Below are 17,697 nucleotides of genomic sequence, written 5' to 3' on the forward strand. Positions count from 1 at the left end.
CTTCCACTGTATAATCATAAGGGATTTGATTTAGGTCATACTTGAATGGTCTAGGGGTTTTCCCCACTTTATTCAATTTAAGTCTGAATTTGGCAATAAGGAATTAATGATCAGAGCCACAGTCAGCTCCTGATCTGGCTTTTGTTGACTGTAGAGAGCTTCTCCTTGTTTGGCTGCAAAGAGTATAATCAATCTGATTTCGGTGTTGACAATCTGGTGATGTCCATGTGTAGAGACTTCTCTTGTGTTGTTGGAAGAGGACGTTTGCTATGACCAGTGCCTTCTCTTGGCTGAACTTTGTTAGCCTTTGCCCTGCTTCATTTTGTACTTCAAGGCCAAATTTGCCTGTTACTCCATGTATCTCTTGACTTCCTACTTTTGCATTCCTGTCCCCTATGATGAACAGGACATCTTTTCTGGGTGTTAGTTCTAGAAGGTCTTGTAAGTCTTCATAGAATCGTTCAACATAAATTTCTTCAGCATTACTGGTGGGGGCATAGACTTGGATTACTCCAATATTGAATGATTTGCCTTGGATACGAACAGAGATCATTCTGTCATTTTTGAGATTGCATTCAGGTACTGCATTTCGGACTCTTTTGTTGACTATGAGGGTTACTCCATTTCTTCTAAGGGATTCTTGCCCACAGTACTAGTTATAATGGTCATCTGAATTAAATTCATCTATTCCAGTCCTTTTTAGATCACTGATTCCTAAACTGTTGATGTTCACTCTTGCCATCTCCTGTTTGACCACTTCTAATTTACCTTGATTCATGGACCTAACATTCCAGGTTCTTATGCAATATTGCTCTTCACAGCATCAGACTTTACTTCCATCACCAGTCACATCCACAACTGGGCATTGTTTTTGCTTTGGCTCCATCTCCTCATTCTCTCTGCAGTTATTTTTCCACTCTTCTCCAGTAGCATATTGGGTACCTACTGGCCTGAGGATTTCATCTTTCAGTGTTATATCTTTTTGCCTTTTCATACTGTTCATGGGGTTCTCAAGTCAAGAATAATGATGTGGTTTGCCTTTCCCTTCTCCAGTGGACCACATTTTTTCAGAACTCTCCACCATGAGCCATTCATCTTGGGTGGCCCTACATGGCATGATTCATAGTTTCACTGAGTTAGAGAAGGCTGTGATCTGTGTGATCAGTTTGATTAGTTTTCTGTGATTGTGAAAATTAAATGCAAAGACAAGAAAGGAAAGGAACAACAAGGACAAGAACAAGGACAAGAAAGGAAACTACATCATTATATGTTCTTTTCATTACAGCATAACTTAGCAAACTGTTCAGTTTATGTTCATGCCTGTATAAGATGGTGCTTAATGCATTAAAGAAGAAAGAGACAAGCAGGATTATGACTATGTAATGTCAAAAGATTAGTACTTTCTCTTTAGTGTGATATTTCTGGTTGTAAGATATTCAATAGCAAATAACAGACCTTGAGATTTTGGAATAATTGTCTGAAGTAACATTTAAGTTTTGCTTAATATCTTAAACTTTATTCAACTTCCTGGCCTCAACATATTCTTTGCTCTGATTAATTTATACACCCTTTTTTTTCATCCAACAACTGAACCAAAATCCCTGGATATCTGGATTTACTCTTTTATAATGACTTTTCCTTTGTTACTTATATTTATAACTTCTCTATAAGACACCTTGGCTCATCAGCACAGTTCAGGCAAGTATTCAACACGTATTTATTCTTCTTCCATTGCATGTATAGATTTGTCCCCTTCTCCGTATCCACCACTGTGTTTCATATTTTTACCATTTAGTAATTAAATTACTACAAGATATCCGTAAGCAGAAGTTTTGTTTTGTTTTCTCTCTAGAGACAACCACGCTGAGTATGATTACCTGGTAAAAACACAAAATGTCCAATTAAATTCAAATAATTTTCGTATAAGTCCCAAATATTGCATGAGATGTATTTACACTAAAAATCATTCATTATATGAGATTCAAATTAGCATGGGAGTCATGTATTAATATTTGCCAAACCTAGAAGTACAATAAGCCAGAATTTAATCCCAAATTACACTACAAATAGTAGGGATTTTTCCTTTTCACAGAAATCCATAGGGTAGTAACGAATTCAGGATGAGTAGAGGAAGCAGGAGCCTCTGAAGTGATATTAAAACTATCCAATTTCTTTTGACCTTCACATCTGGCAAGGAAGTACTGATAGCACTATAAAGTCAGTCTTCCCATAAAGGTAAGGAAGTATGTAATTATCTATTTTTTTTTTTTTACGATTTGAGAGCATTTAGAAATCTGATCAATACCCACTTAATATTTTCCCAATCTCCTCTCCACGCTTCCTCTTTGAAATGCAAATATATCTGGAAGAGTTAACATTATCTATACTTGAAGGAATACATTTTTGAGAGGAATAACATAACATTTTTAGAGAATACATTTTATCATGTGCTTTCCCATTAGAACAAAAGTGTAGGGCAGTGATAGAGCATGAGACTGCAGGGTGGGAGATCCACTGTAAAAGTTAGGAAAGGGTGGAGAAAAGGGTGATTGAGTTGTGCCAGACACAAACTCCACCAGCTCACAAAGATATCCAAGCCACAGTCTTGTCATAAAGCCAAGTCAAAAAACTTGGCCTTGGGGAGCAATAAATTGGGAGATTGGGACTGACATATACCCACTTTTATTAATGACACAGAAAGTAATAAGAACCTGCTGTATGGCACAGCATACTTAGTACTCTGTAATGACCTATATGGGAAAAGAATCTAAAAAGAGTGTATATATATATAACTGATTCACTTTGCTGTCCAACATATTTTTTTTTAACAGCCTTGTTTTAGAAGTGGCAATTCTATACAGATTTAAAGAGGGCACTCTCTGGAACCACCTTGCCTGGAACTGACTCTCCAATCTGCCTCTTTTACAAAATGATGATATTATTACCTAGCTCACAGAGTTTTTCTGTACTCATGCGTACATGAGATGATAAATGTAGTGAGACGAGTATGTGGCACATAGGAAGTGCTATACATTTTGGCAGTTGTGTGGGTATTGGCATTACCAAGTACATTTTTTAAAACTCATTCCTTTTATTCTTCGAGTCTATTTTTTCTAATTGTCAGGGGAGTGTGTAATTTCCTTGGTTCTGTCTCACCACAGCAAAAATGTGAAGGGGTGGATGGACCACTGCTACCCCTTCATGTTACAGCTCACTTTTATTTGCAAGCAAAGGAAAATACATCCTCGAGGCGTGAGAGCAGGCCACCAACCCAAAAGACAAAAGAGAAGAGAAGCGCCCCCCCACACCCCCATCCCCTCCCACACCCCCCACTCAATTTTGACTCCTCTTTTTATATGTTTTTTTCTCCTCCCTCTGGGCCTGCCCTATGTAAATTGGGCTAGCCAGGAGGGCTGTTTGTTTTACCTGAGGTCCTCACTTCTGTCCTCAGACCTTCCTTTGTTCTATTTTCACGGGCTTTTCCCTTCTTTGACTTTTAGCTACCGCCATTCTGGACTCCTTTTTTTCTATTCTAATTACCTAACATAATTATAGATGTCACAAGGGTACACATCTAATTTACTTAACAGACCTTGCACTACTTGTACTACTTTGCTGTGCAAAAAGTATTAGAGCAAAAAAGGTGTGTGTGTGTGTGTGTGTGCGTGCATGTGTGTGTGTATAACTGAATCACTCTGCTGTACAGTAGAAATGAACACAACATTGTAAACCAACTACATGTCAATAAAATAAAACTTTTAAAAAGTATTAGGACAAATATTTACCTCCAGTATCATCTTGAGCATCTCATCCACCAACACAACAACCCCCAGAGCTCAGCAGAGGGAGACTGGTGCAGCGGACACAAATATTGGACATAGTCTCTCAAACTTGTCTTTTTTCTAGCCTTGAAACACAATATGTCACCATGACCATTATCAAAGCTATAATGAAAAGTCCTTACAGGAATTCATTTGAAAGTATGTCTTTCATATGTAGAGAGGAGATCATCAAACAGTTCCTGAGCTAGTTTCCTCAGCAAACAAAGGTGGAAACTCTGGCTCCCTTTGGTATCAGAACCCTGCTTCCCTACTCATCCAAAACACTCTGGCCCTGTCCACATTATCCAACATAGCCTCGCCAGTCACGTATTCCCCTCATCTGTCTTCACTGTTAAACTTGCAGGGGTATCAGCCTCCAGGAGACAAAGTCCCTGCACAGACATAGATATATATGAAAATTAAATGCAAAGACAAGAAAGGAAAACAAATATATCATTGTATGTTCTTTTGATTATAGCTTAACTTAATAAACTGGTCATGGTTTATGTTCATGCTTGTATGAGATGATGCTTAATGCATTAAAAGAAGAAAGAGAGAAACAGGGTGTCAGATTTTTAAATTTAAAAATACTTGATTTATATTCATATCACTTTCTTTCTTTTGGGGTCATATTGATGTTTTGATCTTTAGGAGAAAAGGTCAGATGTTAAAGCATAGTTACAATAGGCACCACTGATTATTTTCTTTTCTCAGGAAAGAAAGATTATGTCAGAAAACAGTATTTCTTTTGACAAATAATAAAGAATTCAGATGAACATTGCTAGCTGCTCTGAGTGTAGCTGTTCTACACAGAGGATACACCAAACAGCATGCTTTTTAAAAATCACTGGGTTTCTGTCTGCATTGTCATTGATATGGCAACAGTCCATGAAGAGTTCCCAGAAAAATTTAATATCTTAAACTGCCACTATTTCAGGACTAGGGCCCTTGGAATGACAGCTGTAATATTTCAGGAAAAATACTCATCAGATTTTACTTCCTAATTCCCTCATGCATGTTTGAGATAGAACTGTCTCTGGTCAAATCAAGAGTTGATAAGCAGGGTTCAAATTTACTTTCTACTCAATGCATGTCTTCTTGTATATCTTTGGTCTACTTATATAGCTTTACCATATTTCATCCACTTGCTGATCCATAAAGAAGTCATAACAGTACCTACTCCTCAGTTGTATTTGGAGGTTAATTTCCTGGGGTGCTTGTGCAAAAAATATATATATATATTATTTTCATCTTCACTAGTCCCAAATGATACAATGACACTTTCTGGTAGGCTGTCAGTTCTCCAATTCAGTCATGATAATATGTCTCCCAAGTTGGCAGTAAAAAGATATGAAAATTGAAAAGGCTTCAAAATGACAACACATACCATGCTCAAAGGAAGAAAAATTCCATCCTATTTTATAATCTACCTACCTTTTCTCTCAGCCTTATTATCTTTTTGGTTCCCAAAGACTGGATTTTCTGTACTCTGTCTCCATGCTGCACTAGTCTATCTCAGCAACCCATCAAAATACAAGGCAGGTTTTAACATATTATGTAATTCTGCAGTGTATATTACCTACAGTTTGTCACCTCTCCCAAGTCTCTTCATCCTCACCACTTAGGTATGGTTTCCATCTGCTACTCCTTCTTAAATACCAATTATGACACTATCATAGAATCTCAAATACCCCATTAATAAAGATTATCCAAGATTTTTCAGGTTAAATGTTCTAGAAATCTCCTATCCCTTAAACCTTGCTCAGCAAAAAACCCAACTTGTACACAGTTTATTGAAAGTCAATGAAGTATTTATTAAAAATCTACTTTCTGAAAACTGTGCTGCCTGAAAGGCCACACAAAGCTTGCAAGAGAACAACAGTAGAAGAGAATCACAATTGCTCAGGTTATCAATTGATTATGTTTCTTGTGCATTGTAATGAAATTATGAATATTTTAACACATGTATCATGTATATTTCAAGGTATTAAAGTATTTTGAAAAAAATATATATATTCTACTCCAGATCGGTTGCCTAAAAGAAAAGATATGAGCTTCTTAAGAAGATCTGGGATCTTACTACTTTCCCAAATTTTCAACCAATCTTCTTATTTCTATTTAAAAACCAGAATCTCTGCCTCTAGAAATAACTGCTGCCTTTAGTTTCTGAGTTCTTCTATTTTATTACAGAATTCACTTCTTCCTGTGCATGTGTTTGAGTTTTATCTCTTTAAACGTTATGTTATGCTATGTTACATTACATTATGTTATGTTATGTTATGTTATGTTATGTTATGTTATGTTATGTTATGCTATATTATGTGAAAGTCATTCAGTTGTGTCCGACTTGGGATTTTCCAGGCCAGAATACTGGAGTGGGTAGCTGTTCCTTTCTCCACGGGATCTTCCCAACCCAGGGATCGAACCCAGGTCTACCACATTGCAGGTGGATTCTTTACCAGCTGAGCCACCAGGGAAGTAGTCATTCTGTTGCATAAATTATTGCTCACCCATTTGCCTTCCATCTCCCAAAATTTGTGGATGTGTCTAGTCGGCTGGGTTTCCTTTTCCATTCTCTTTGTCTTTGTGGTTTTCTATTTTTTAATTTTCTTTTACTATCCATGATTTTATGTGTTTCAAGAAGTGGTTCAGATAAACACACATGTAAACTGATGTGTTTATCTAGAAGTCCCATTGAAATACTTTAGTTATGGGAATAACACGGTCAGATATACATTCCATAAGGGCTAACGCAGGCTGTAGGGTGGACTGAATAGTTTTGAAGAAGGCAAGATTGGAAACAAGTAGACGAGCTGGAAAAATAAGTAGAGACTGAACTTAGGATGTAAAGGAGGTGCCATATATGAAAAATGCTTATTATTATTAAGGAGATAGGATTATTAGGATGTGGTTTCAAATTCAATATGAAAGTCTATATTTCCACTACAGGTATACCTAAGGGAAAGGGTGAGTATGTAGAGACCTTGGAGACATGGCAAAGCTTAGGTAAAGAAGCATGATTTCCATGTTGGACTTCGACATGTTGATTTAAGGGACCAGTGGGATGTGCAGAGATACCCAGTAGACATTTGGCCACACCGAACTGAAATTCTGAGGAGAGGTCTAAGCTGAAAATATAGAATTTAGAGCCACCTAAATAGATATGCTGTAACTTGTCAGAAATAAAGTTTCTCCATTTTAATATTAAAAATATGCTATTAAATAGAGATAATGAGATCTTTTCTCTATTTCAGTGACTTGAGATCTCCTGGAAACAATATACAAAACATCATTTTAGGAAAGCAGTCTCAGATGCACATAAAATCATTATGCATATCATACCCAATTTTGTACATGAATGACATTCATCTAATAATACTGTCATATTTTATAATCAGATGAATGAGATGAATTCTGGTTCTCATCATGTTGGTCACCAGGACTGTATCTGGACATATAAGTATCTAAGCAGGTGTCTACCTCTCCCCTCACTTCACTAGATGTTTCTCCCAAAGATATGTGCTCACTCAAATAAATAATCAGGTTGAAATATAGTTAAGATTATATGTTAATCTTCTTATGGAAGCAAAATGATTACACAGCCCTACCAGTCTTTGGTCTAATGTTACTTAGAAGGATTATAAAAAAGACATATCTTTTATGTTGCATAAATTCTGATTTCTCCCATACTTATGAAAATATTTTTTCCTTGTAGCAGAACCAATAAAACAAGTTCCACATTTTTCAAGGGAGTGGTGGATTCTTCAGTTTTACTTATTATTATTATAAAGTACTTTCATGTGCTCAAAGGAATTTTCCTTTATTATAAATAGTGTCATGTCTTTGAGAGTAGGAAACTATAAATCCTACCATTAAGAAAATAGTATAGAACTGCTATTACATTCTAAATGACAAATTTTTATCCCTGAACAGAAATCACCTCATGGCAAAATTCAATGCAGTTCATTCATTCCCTATTGTTGCTTTAGTTTCCCAAATATTTTTTAAAGAAGATCTTTTAATATGAAGTGATTTCATTCAATTATATTTAAATCCAGATAAGGAGAAATATGTTCATTCACTTCTGATTATAATAATAGTTGAGTTTTCATGTAAGTGCTTTCATTTTGGTGAGCTGTCAAGAGACCCCCAATTTCAGCTGTGCAACAAGCAGCCTCACTATTTAACATCTTCCCCTGAGATCTTACATGGTGCAGAAAGCTAATGATAATTTGTTACCTTTATAGGATTGGGTCAAAGTCTTGGATTCTCATCTCCCTGCTAACCTTGCATAATGAAATATTAGTGTGATATAATCAGAATTATTCATTTTTATCCCTCTGGGTTCTTTTTGCTCTTTTCTCAAAGCATATACTTCTAAGACAACCCCTATTACACCACACCAGGAGGTATGTCTTTTTCTTTCACTTATTTCCTCTTCGTTTTCTGTTTACAATCTGTTTGTAATTTTTTTTTTCTGGTCAACAGAGATTTTAATTGAACAAGAGCACAATTTCAACAATGATTTTCAATTAAAATTATGAATTCCAAACTACTCATGATCAACTAAGTCTTTAAGCTGGTTTATTTGAAAACAAATGATTAAAATCATACTAACTGTACTTGGTGGAAATGAATTTGATGGCATATATAATTCCTGATATCAACATGCTTATTCTTCTAACACCTTATTCATTGAAAAACAATGGAAAGTTCTTTTGTTGCTGATTGGCACAGAATTATGTTCAAGAGTCAAACTGAGGTCATAGTTATGAGTAGCTAATGTGTTCTCTGTAAGTGCACACTTTGCTGTATTTGCTGTATAGATTTCCTATAACTTCATATATGCAGATCCTAATTAATCCAGAGACTTGAGGATAGGGGAACTTACAGTATAGTAGAGTACAAATCATAGAAGAGTCACAGATGATAAGGATAAAGCATTTGAAAAAAAATATGTATGTACATATAACTGAATCACTGTGCTATACATCTGAAAACTAACAGAGCATTGTAAATCAACTATACTTCAATTAAAAAAAAATAGAGTCACAGGTGAGAAAACACAGCCCAGAAGGCTGAAATTCTAAGGTTAAAGTCTTACTCTCATGCATACAAAGCTAAATCTTTCTTATTTATTGTTATTTACTAGGATGTAATGCTCTAGAGAAAAATGATACAAAATAAAATCACTTCTAAGCCCATTGTTCATCATTAAAGCACTAAGCTTAAAAGAAATCTTTACCCACAGTAAGATTGGCCATGTGTCCCTTTTATAAAACCAAAAATTCCTCTCTTGTTTATCTAACATCAAATATACAAGCACAGGTTGAAAGAGTAGGATAAGTATTTCTGCTCTAAAAATTCATTACCTAACCTCAGTTTTCACTAAAATGTATTCCTTGGTTGGAATGCAACATCCATAATTATCTTCATACCTTCACACATAAGGCAGGAGGATGTGCAAGGTTTGCTAGACCCTTTTAGAATAATCAGAAAAAAGTTACAGTGCAATGTTTCCCTTTCATCAGGATACAACTGATCAAATAGTGTTTAATCCCTTCCCTGAAGGAAGGCTAACAGTGTTCACTAGGGAATTTTTTCTTATTTTTACTGGTCCTTACACTTGAAAAGTCAAATATAAGAACTATGAAGAGAAATTGAATCAAAATTTATAAGAAAACAAATTCTTAAAATAATAGCTAGATCTATAGGCAGAGCTGACTAGATAAAACTTCAGTGTATAAGAAAAAATAAAAATGTGAGTGTCCTTAACCTAACGCTCAGGACATGGTAAACTCTTGCTAAAATTTCCCCCAGAAACTTTATTCCTCTTCTTCCAGCTATTTTCCTACTCATAAATACTTTTACAGCATCCTCCAGGTATCCCCATAGTGTCTTTATTCTCCATGCCCCAAACACTCTCTAATCAAATTCACTCCCCCCAGATAATTCCCTATACACTCTCTTATAAAATCTCTTTTCAACAGATTTTGTTGTTGTTGTTGGAAAGATTTGATCAATTAATTCTCACTTAAGGTTTAACAAGACTTCATACTGTTAAACTCAATAGTGTTACCCCTCCCAAAGTTATTAGCAACTTAACGGGAACCATCAAAATTTCAAGTCAAAAGAGTGATTAAAGATTATTGCAGGCACTGATAGGGAGCTATTTGGGGGTGTAATTCCATTATTGTAAGGAGCACAATATCCTTACAATCCCTTTATTGACAGCAATATGGACAGCAATATATTCCAGAGGGCCTTTAAAACACTAAAAGCACAGTTTAGGATATAATGAAAAAAATTGAACTAACAAAGCATAGATTGTATACAAATAATGAAATACATCATATGTCCCTTCTCCTTCTCTTTGGGGTTAGCAGTGGTCGTCTTTAAGTAGTTCTGTACCTCAATTCCCCTCCCCTCCACCTTCTGAAAGCATCATGGACAGTAATCCTGTTAATAGCTGGTTCTGTGCTTGATAGTTTTTTGTGTTTTTTTTTTTTAATTTGGGATATATGAAAAAGTTTGCAAACTTCATAGTTTAAGAGATGCTCTGAAAGTTGCAGTGACTAAAATTTCCATTGACCCCACTGATATTCGAAACCTGCTAGTTTCACACCATACTAATTAACACTAATACCATTTCCTAAGAAAACTGATTGCACTTCCAACTTAATCAGGCTTCCAGCAACAGGAATGGTAAACATAAAAAGTAATGTCTGGAGCTGATTTTAAAACAGCTCCTTTATTTTTCTTGGGAATTGCCTGCAGAAGACAGAGACTGTTTGCTCCTCTGTTTTTTAAAAATCTGATGTAAGAGGCTTTGCTTTATTATACCATTATTCCCTTGTTTGTGTTGTTCCTTCCAACTTCAAGTCCTCTTCTTTCTCAATCACTCAGTCAATTCAGGCTGTTGAGGCACCCTATAACCCTGAAGATGACTGCTGCCTTGCTCTGGCACCTTTCACAGCCTACAGATACTATGTTCTAAGGTAAACTACATGCCATTTATTTTAATGCTTACTATATGCTGTATCTCATTTCTTTCTTTCAGAAACCTGTGAGCTACATATTATCCTCATTTAACACAGATAAGACTCAAAGAAGTCAAGCCATCACCCAAGGTCACAGGACTTAGTAATCAGAGCCTATTAAAACCCTGGATCGTCTGATTCTGACTATACGATCTATGTAAATGGACTTTTGCCTGCCACTTGAATCCCTCTATTGCTTGTCCCATCTGTGCAAATGTATCTATCTTTTTCAAATGTTGCCATTCATTTACATTGCCCAAATTCTGACCCATATGGATTCAGAAATAATCTAATGAAGTAGTTGTCTTTCCTCATTGCCCCAAGTGACTTATAGAGTGTTTGGAAGAAGCACAGATTAAGCAGCAGGACCTCAAGAGTTCCTATGGCAAGCGCCCTCACTCATTTGTTCCCTTGCTAAGGCAGGGGGTTAAAAGTATCAACAGAGGTATTCTAATGTTCCAGCACCCTCAGAGGCCAATAGGAACAGAGTCTGGAAGGCAGTGGAACGTTTCCCTGGTACTATCAAGTACTGGCAGAACTGATGGAACATGGGCCAAACACTGGATAGTGGACAAGAATTTTAACTTTTTACATACATGGTTGGCTCTAGCCATGTCATCATGGAGTATCCCATATGCAGATTGTCTGTCCAAATGTATAGAGAACTTGTTTCACCATTGAAAATCTTCTATATCACACATTCTTCATAGCAAATGTGGTAAACTGAGAAAATAGAGGTAGTAGGAAACTTAAGAGGGCTTCCCTGGTGGCTCAGCAGCAAAGAATCCTCCTGCAATGCAGGAGTAGCAGGAGATGCAGGTTTGATCCTTGGGTGAGGAAGACCCCTGGAGGAGGGCATGGCACCCACTCCAGTCTTCTTGCCTGGAGAATCCCACGGACAGAGGAGCCTGGCAGGCTACAGTCCACAGGGTGGCAAAAAGTCAGACAGGACTGAAGCAACTTAGCACGCATGCATGCAGGAAGCCTAGGAAACATAAAGGTAGACTACATCATTCTTACAGTCTGTTGGTCTCTGTAACTTGCCTCTAGGCCTCTAGGATTGTCATTTAATATCAGAGACACAACATCTCTTGTAGACTCATATGCAGAGCACCATCTCTGCTTTCTTTTGAACATCAACTCAGAAATGGGATCAGTTGTCCTCAAGCTCACAAAAGAGGCAAGAGACTAAGAGTATGAGGAAAGTGTTCCTCCAACAAAGTTTCTCCCTATTCTCATATCCATAGTGAACACTGTTATTTTGTCCCTTGACTTGACTTGTTACTTTCCTTTTGGATTTGAAATCTACTTCTTCACTCCATGATACTGGGTTTTTGGATAGTGGCAGTTTATTGACTAGTTTTTGATTCTGACCTTTTTTTTTTTTCCTGTCAAAACATCACCACCTGGCCTGCAGGTTAGATTTTCTCCTTTCATGATAAATCTTAAAAGTAGGTAAGGTATATTTGCTGGGAGTCAGCATGGGGAATCCCGCCCATGGCAAAGGTCATGAGGAAGGGGGCCTGACAAACATAAAGGCGGGATCAGGCCTCAGGGATCCCCCTGGATTTTCTCAAGCATCTACCCCTAAAATCAGAGTCTGCCTGCTTTACTCTGTTATGCTTTCCACCTACTCTTCTGACATTAACAGGGGTCTGTCCCCCCACCACCTTTTTCTGGAAAAAGTTAATTTAGAGCTTTTTGATAATAAGTCTTTTGGGCATAATAAGAGTGTTTCAATCAAAAAAACCCTCTGATGGCTTTCTAGCCTGCCTGACAGGTTTGTCTGGACTCTTACAGCTGTGCATGTGATTGTTTGTGGTCTCCCGACCACGAGAGGCACAGGAAGCTTAAAACATCCTAGGAACGTAGGGGCTTCCGAGGAGTCAAAATCATTAGAATAGGACTGATTAAGGGTTTCATTGTTGATCCAATACTTGCTGCCAAGTTTTCATATCTTTTATTGGTTGATATAGTTGGTATGTAGAAAAAACAGGTAGTAGCCCTGGCATTAGCAACATTAGATCTTTGAGTTAAGTACTTTCTTTCTTATAACCCACTGCACCTTTGTTCTACAGGAATGAAACTTTATTTAGTACTTTGAGGGTGATGCAGATTAAAGAAAAAACACTTCAAGGGAAAATGAGTTTTCTGGTTGATAGACATTTATCTAGGAAAAAAGCCATAAAAATGTTAACAGGCCCCCTGGCCAGAAGATGATGTAAAACCACCTGAGACCTTTTGTATACGGGAAGGTATGCAGAAAGAAAGCCTTGTCTCAATAAGGGTCAGGACTGCTGCCCCTGTATAACTCAGTATATTCCATTATTTCTTTATGTACAACTTGGGGTATATAAGCTGCTTTTGAAAATAAAGTTGTGGGTCTAGCACCAATGCTTGGCTCCCCCATGTTGTTCTTTTCTCCCTTTTCAGGCTGAATTTCCGTCTGGAGCACAGAGGCTCTCCATGTCTACTTATTTGCCCTGGCTTCTAAGACCCACATGAAAGGGAGCCCAACGAAGGGCACCCTTTGCTATTCAAGTGGGCGCCAGTGGCCTACGTAGACAGTGCAAGCCCCTTGTCTCAGAGCTTTATTGGTCTCCTGTGTAAACCAAGGAATACAGCCTCTTTTCTCCTCTATTTTCTCTCCTCTCTCTCACTACACTATTCTTTCCTAATCTCTCTTTATATCTCTAAATAAATAAATCTCTCCTCGCTGACTCCGTCTCTGCTTCGAATTACCCTGGATCCACCAGGGCTGGACCCTGGCATATATTATTCTGCATTGAGAATGGAAACAGAAGAAAAAAGTAATGGTTGGAAGATATGGGTAGATGTGAAGATTAAGGGGAGCCAGGAAACTGCCATTGCTTGTGCTTTCAATATGGCAACCATTTTGAAGAGACAAAAACAAAAGAGAATACTGTTTGTTTTTCTTAATGTCAATAGATAAAATTTATAAGAGCCTTAATAACAGGATTTTCCTTCAACTATTTCAATAATCATCATTGGATTTGTCTGTGTGTACCTGTCTTCACAGACTTTTTAAATTCAAAGTGGAAATATGAGATAATTTCTACCTAGAGATGTCTTTTCCTCAGTAGATTTATATGAATAATAAGCAAATAGATACATGCTTTCTGATTGGAGATAATTTTAGTATCAATTATGAAAATATCACTGCCAATGCTCATATATGTAACCAGGTATATCTAATCATCTGGTCAGAAAATTCTTTTTCTGAAAGTAAAAATTTAATACAATAAACATTTATTGAGTGTTTATTTACGTGATAGACAAAGTGGGCCAGACAACTATGTTTCACCACATATACCAGTCAGATGTAGGTAATTTCAAGAGGTTATTTATGTTCATTACACAAAGTCAGCTATATTTGCATGGCTCAGGAGACAGGAGGAGAGTGGCATATTGATTCTATCTTAATATATACTTTTTAATGATTGTACTCTAAATATCCCAGGAGAATCATTATTAAAAGAGTATTACTACCTTCTTTTACCATGTATAGAGTAAGATAAATAGTTTGGAAAATAAAAACTTTAAAAACCAGATGCTCAGAGATGTTAAGTGACTTGGACAAGGTCATATGTGCTACACAAGGTCGTGAGAATAGCTTCACTGAATGAAAATTAGGGAATTGATTTCCATGCTTCTCAGACACCCTAAAACACAAGACTAGACTGCCTTGAAAATGCTGTCATCACACTAATGATTTACTTACTTTTTTATAACTCCTTTGTTTTTGGAAGCCATGTTTTTGAAATTTTGGACAAATGATTTAATAGGTTAACTTTATTAAATGCAAACATAAATTAGATGGTGACCCACTCCAGTGTTCTTGCCTGGAAAATCCCATTGATGAAGGAGCCTGGTAGGCTACAGTCCATGGGGTCACAAAGAGTTGGACACAACTGAGTGACTTCATAACAACACAACTAAATGAAAACTAATGTAATGTATTATTCTTTAGTTTAATCATAACTGAGTTTTTGTATAATATTTAATGGGAATGATTAAAAACAATAGGAGAACCATCTATCATAGGCTGCCTCTGAAAATATTTAATTATTGTGGAGAACTGTAAAGGCAATTAAAATGTCCCACAAATAGATGGAAAGAGGGAAAGTTGCAGTGAAAAGATAAAGTACCATTAAGAAGATCCCTTGTGTGATAAATAATAAAGGGAAGATGGTTCTAACAAATCTTGATAGAAAGATTAAAAATACATTGAAACTCAAGAACATAATCTCATTATGTTGGTTAGATAATAATCAGACCCTGATAGTCTGCCCCACTTTTTTTTTAATTCTAGAAAAATCAAAGCCATAAAATATTGACCTTTAATACATAAGGTACATATGAATCTATTCTGAAGTAAAAGTGAAAGTTACTCAGTCCCGTCTGACTCTTTGCATGACTATACAGTCCATGGAATTCTCCAGGCCAGAATACTGGAGTGGGGAGGAGTCCCTTCTCCAGGGAAATCTTCCCAACCCAAGGATCAAACCCAGGTCTCCCGCACTGGAGGCGATTCTTTACCAGATGAACCACAAGGGAAGAATACTCCAAGAATACTGGAGTGGGTAGCCTATCGTTTCTCCAGTGGATCTTCCCAACCCAGGAATGGATCTAGGATCTCCTGTATTGCAGGAGGACTCTTTAACAACTGACCTATGAGGGAAGCCCTTGAATCTATTCTGAAAATCTTCAAAAACATTACATATGAGGTTACTATAACCCCGTGAAAATCTGCAAGCATTCTTACTTACAGGACTGAATCAGTATATTCCACCTGCTGTAAACTCTTTACACACAGTAAACACAGTAATCTAAGTCTATGCCCCTACCAGTAAAGCTGAAGAAGCTGAAGTTGAATGATTCTATGAAGACCTACAAGACCTTCTAGAACTAACACCCACAAAAGATATCCCTTTCATTATAGGGGACTGGAATGCAAAAGTAGGAAGTCAAGAGATACATGAAGTAACAGGCAAATTTGACCTTGGAGTACAAAACGAGCAAGTCAAAGGCTAACACAATTTTGCCAAGAGAACATGCTGGTCATAGCAAACACACTGTTTCAACACAAGAGAAGACTCTAACATGGACATCACCACATGGTCAATACCGAAAACAGATTGATTATATTCTTTGCAGCCAAAGATAGAGAAGCTCTATGTAGTCAAGAAAAACAAGACTGGCAGCTGATAGTGGCTCAGATCATGAACTGCTTATTACCAAATTCAGACTTAAATTGAAGAAAGTGGGAGAAACCACTAGACCATACAGGCATGACCTAAATCAAATCCTTTATGAATATACAGTGGAAGTGACAAATATGTTTGCAATCTTACAAAGTATCTTTTCTGATAACAGTGAAATGAAACTTGGTTAATAGCAGAAAGAAACAAAAATACCCACAAACGTGGAAATTAAACAACACACTAATAAATAATCAATGAGTAAAAAATGAAATTGTAAAGGAAATTAGAAAATACCTTGAGACAAATAAAACACAACATATCTAGACTTATAAGATGTAATGGAAGTAGTACTATGAGAGAAATCTACAGTTTTAAATGCATACACTGAAAAAAAAAAAGAAAGAGCTCAAGTCAAGAACGAACTATACACCATAAATAACTAAGAAAAAAAAAAAACTAAACCCAAAGGTAGCAGATGGAAAGAAATAATAAAGATTAAGTGGCAATGGATAAAATAAAGACTAGGAAAACAATAAGATATTCAACAAAACCAAAGGTGGTTCTTTGAAATGATTAACAGAATTGACAAAATTTAGCTACATTTACTTAAAAAAAGAGAGAAAACAAATTATTAAAATCATAAATGAAAACAGGGATATTACCAACAATATTACAAAAAAGAATTATGAGAGAACACTATGAATAACTATACACCAAAAGATTAGATAACGTAGATTAAATGAACAAATTCCTAGAAATACACAAACTACAACAAGTGACTCAAGAACAAATAGAAATTTTGACTAGATCCATAACAAGTAAGGAATCTGAATCCATAATCCAAAACCTCTAACACAGAGAAGCCTAGGTCCAGATGGCTTCACTGGTGCATTCTACAAAAATATTAGAAAGGATATAATGTCAATTTTTCCTAAATCCCTCCAAAAATTGAAGAAGAGTGAACACTTCCTAATTCATTCCATGGGTACAACTTTATCCTGATACCAAAATCATTCACACTATAAGAAAACCACAGACTAGCATCCCACATGAATACTGATATAAAACTTCTCAACTATATATTAGCAGATAATTAAGCAGTATGTTAAAAGGATTATACATTATGATCAAGTGAGAATTATTGTTGAAATGCAAGGATAACTCAACATACAAAAATAATATATTAAGAAATTCAAGAAAAAAATCATGATTATCACAACTGGTGCAAAAAAATGCATTGGTGGCTCAGACAGTAAAGCATCTTCTTGCAATGAGGGAGACCCGGGTTTGATCCCTGGGTTGGGAAGATCCCCTGGGGAAGGAAATCACAACCCACTGAAGTACATTTGCCTGGAAAATTTCATGGATGGAGGAGACTGGTAGGCTACAGTCCATGGGGTCACAAAGAGTCAGACACAACTGAGCAACTTTACTTTCCTTTCCAATACCTATTCATTATTAAAAAAAAAAAACAGTAAACTAGGAATATAACTTACCCAACATAATAAAGGCCACATATGAAAAACCCAAAGCTGTCAAAATACTCAAAGGTGAAAGAAAGCAAGCTTTTCCTCTAACAACAGGAGCAAGACAAAGATGACTACTTTCGCC

Source organism: Oryx dammah, unplaced genomic scaffold (genome assembly GCF_014754425.2).
Source record: "Oryx dammah isolate SB20612 unplaced genomic scaffold, SCBI_Odam_1.1 HiC_scaffold_23, whole genome shotgun sequence".
Lineage (NCBI taxonomy): Eukaryota > Metazoa > Chordata > Mammalia > Artiodactyla > Bovidae > Oryx > Oryx dammah.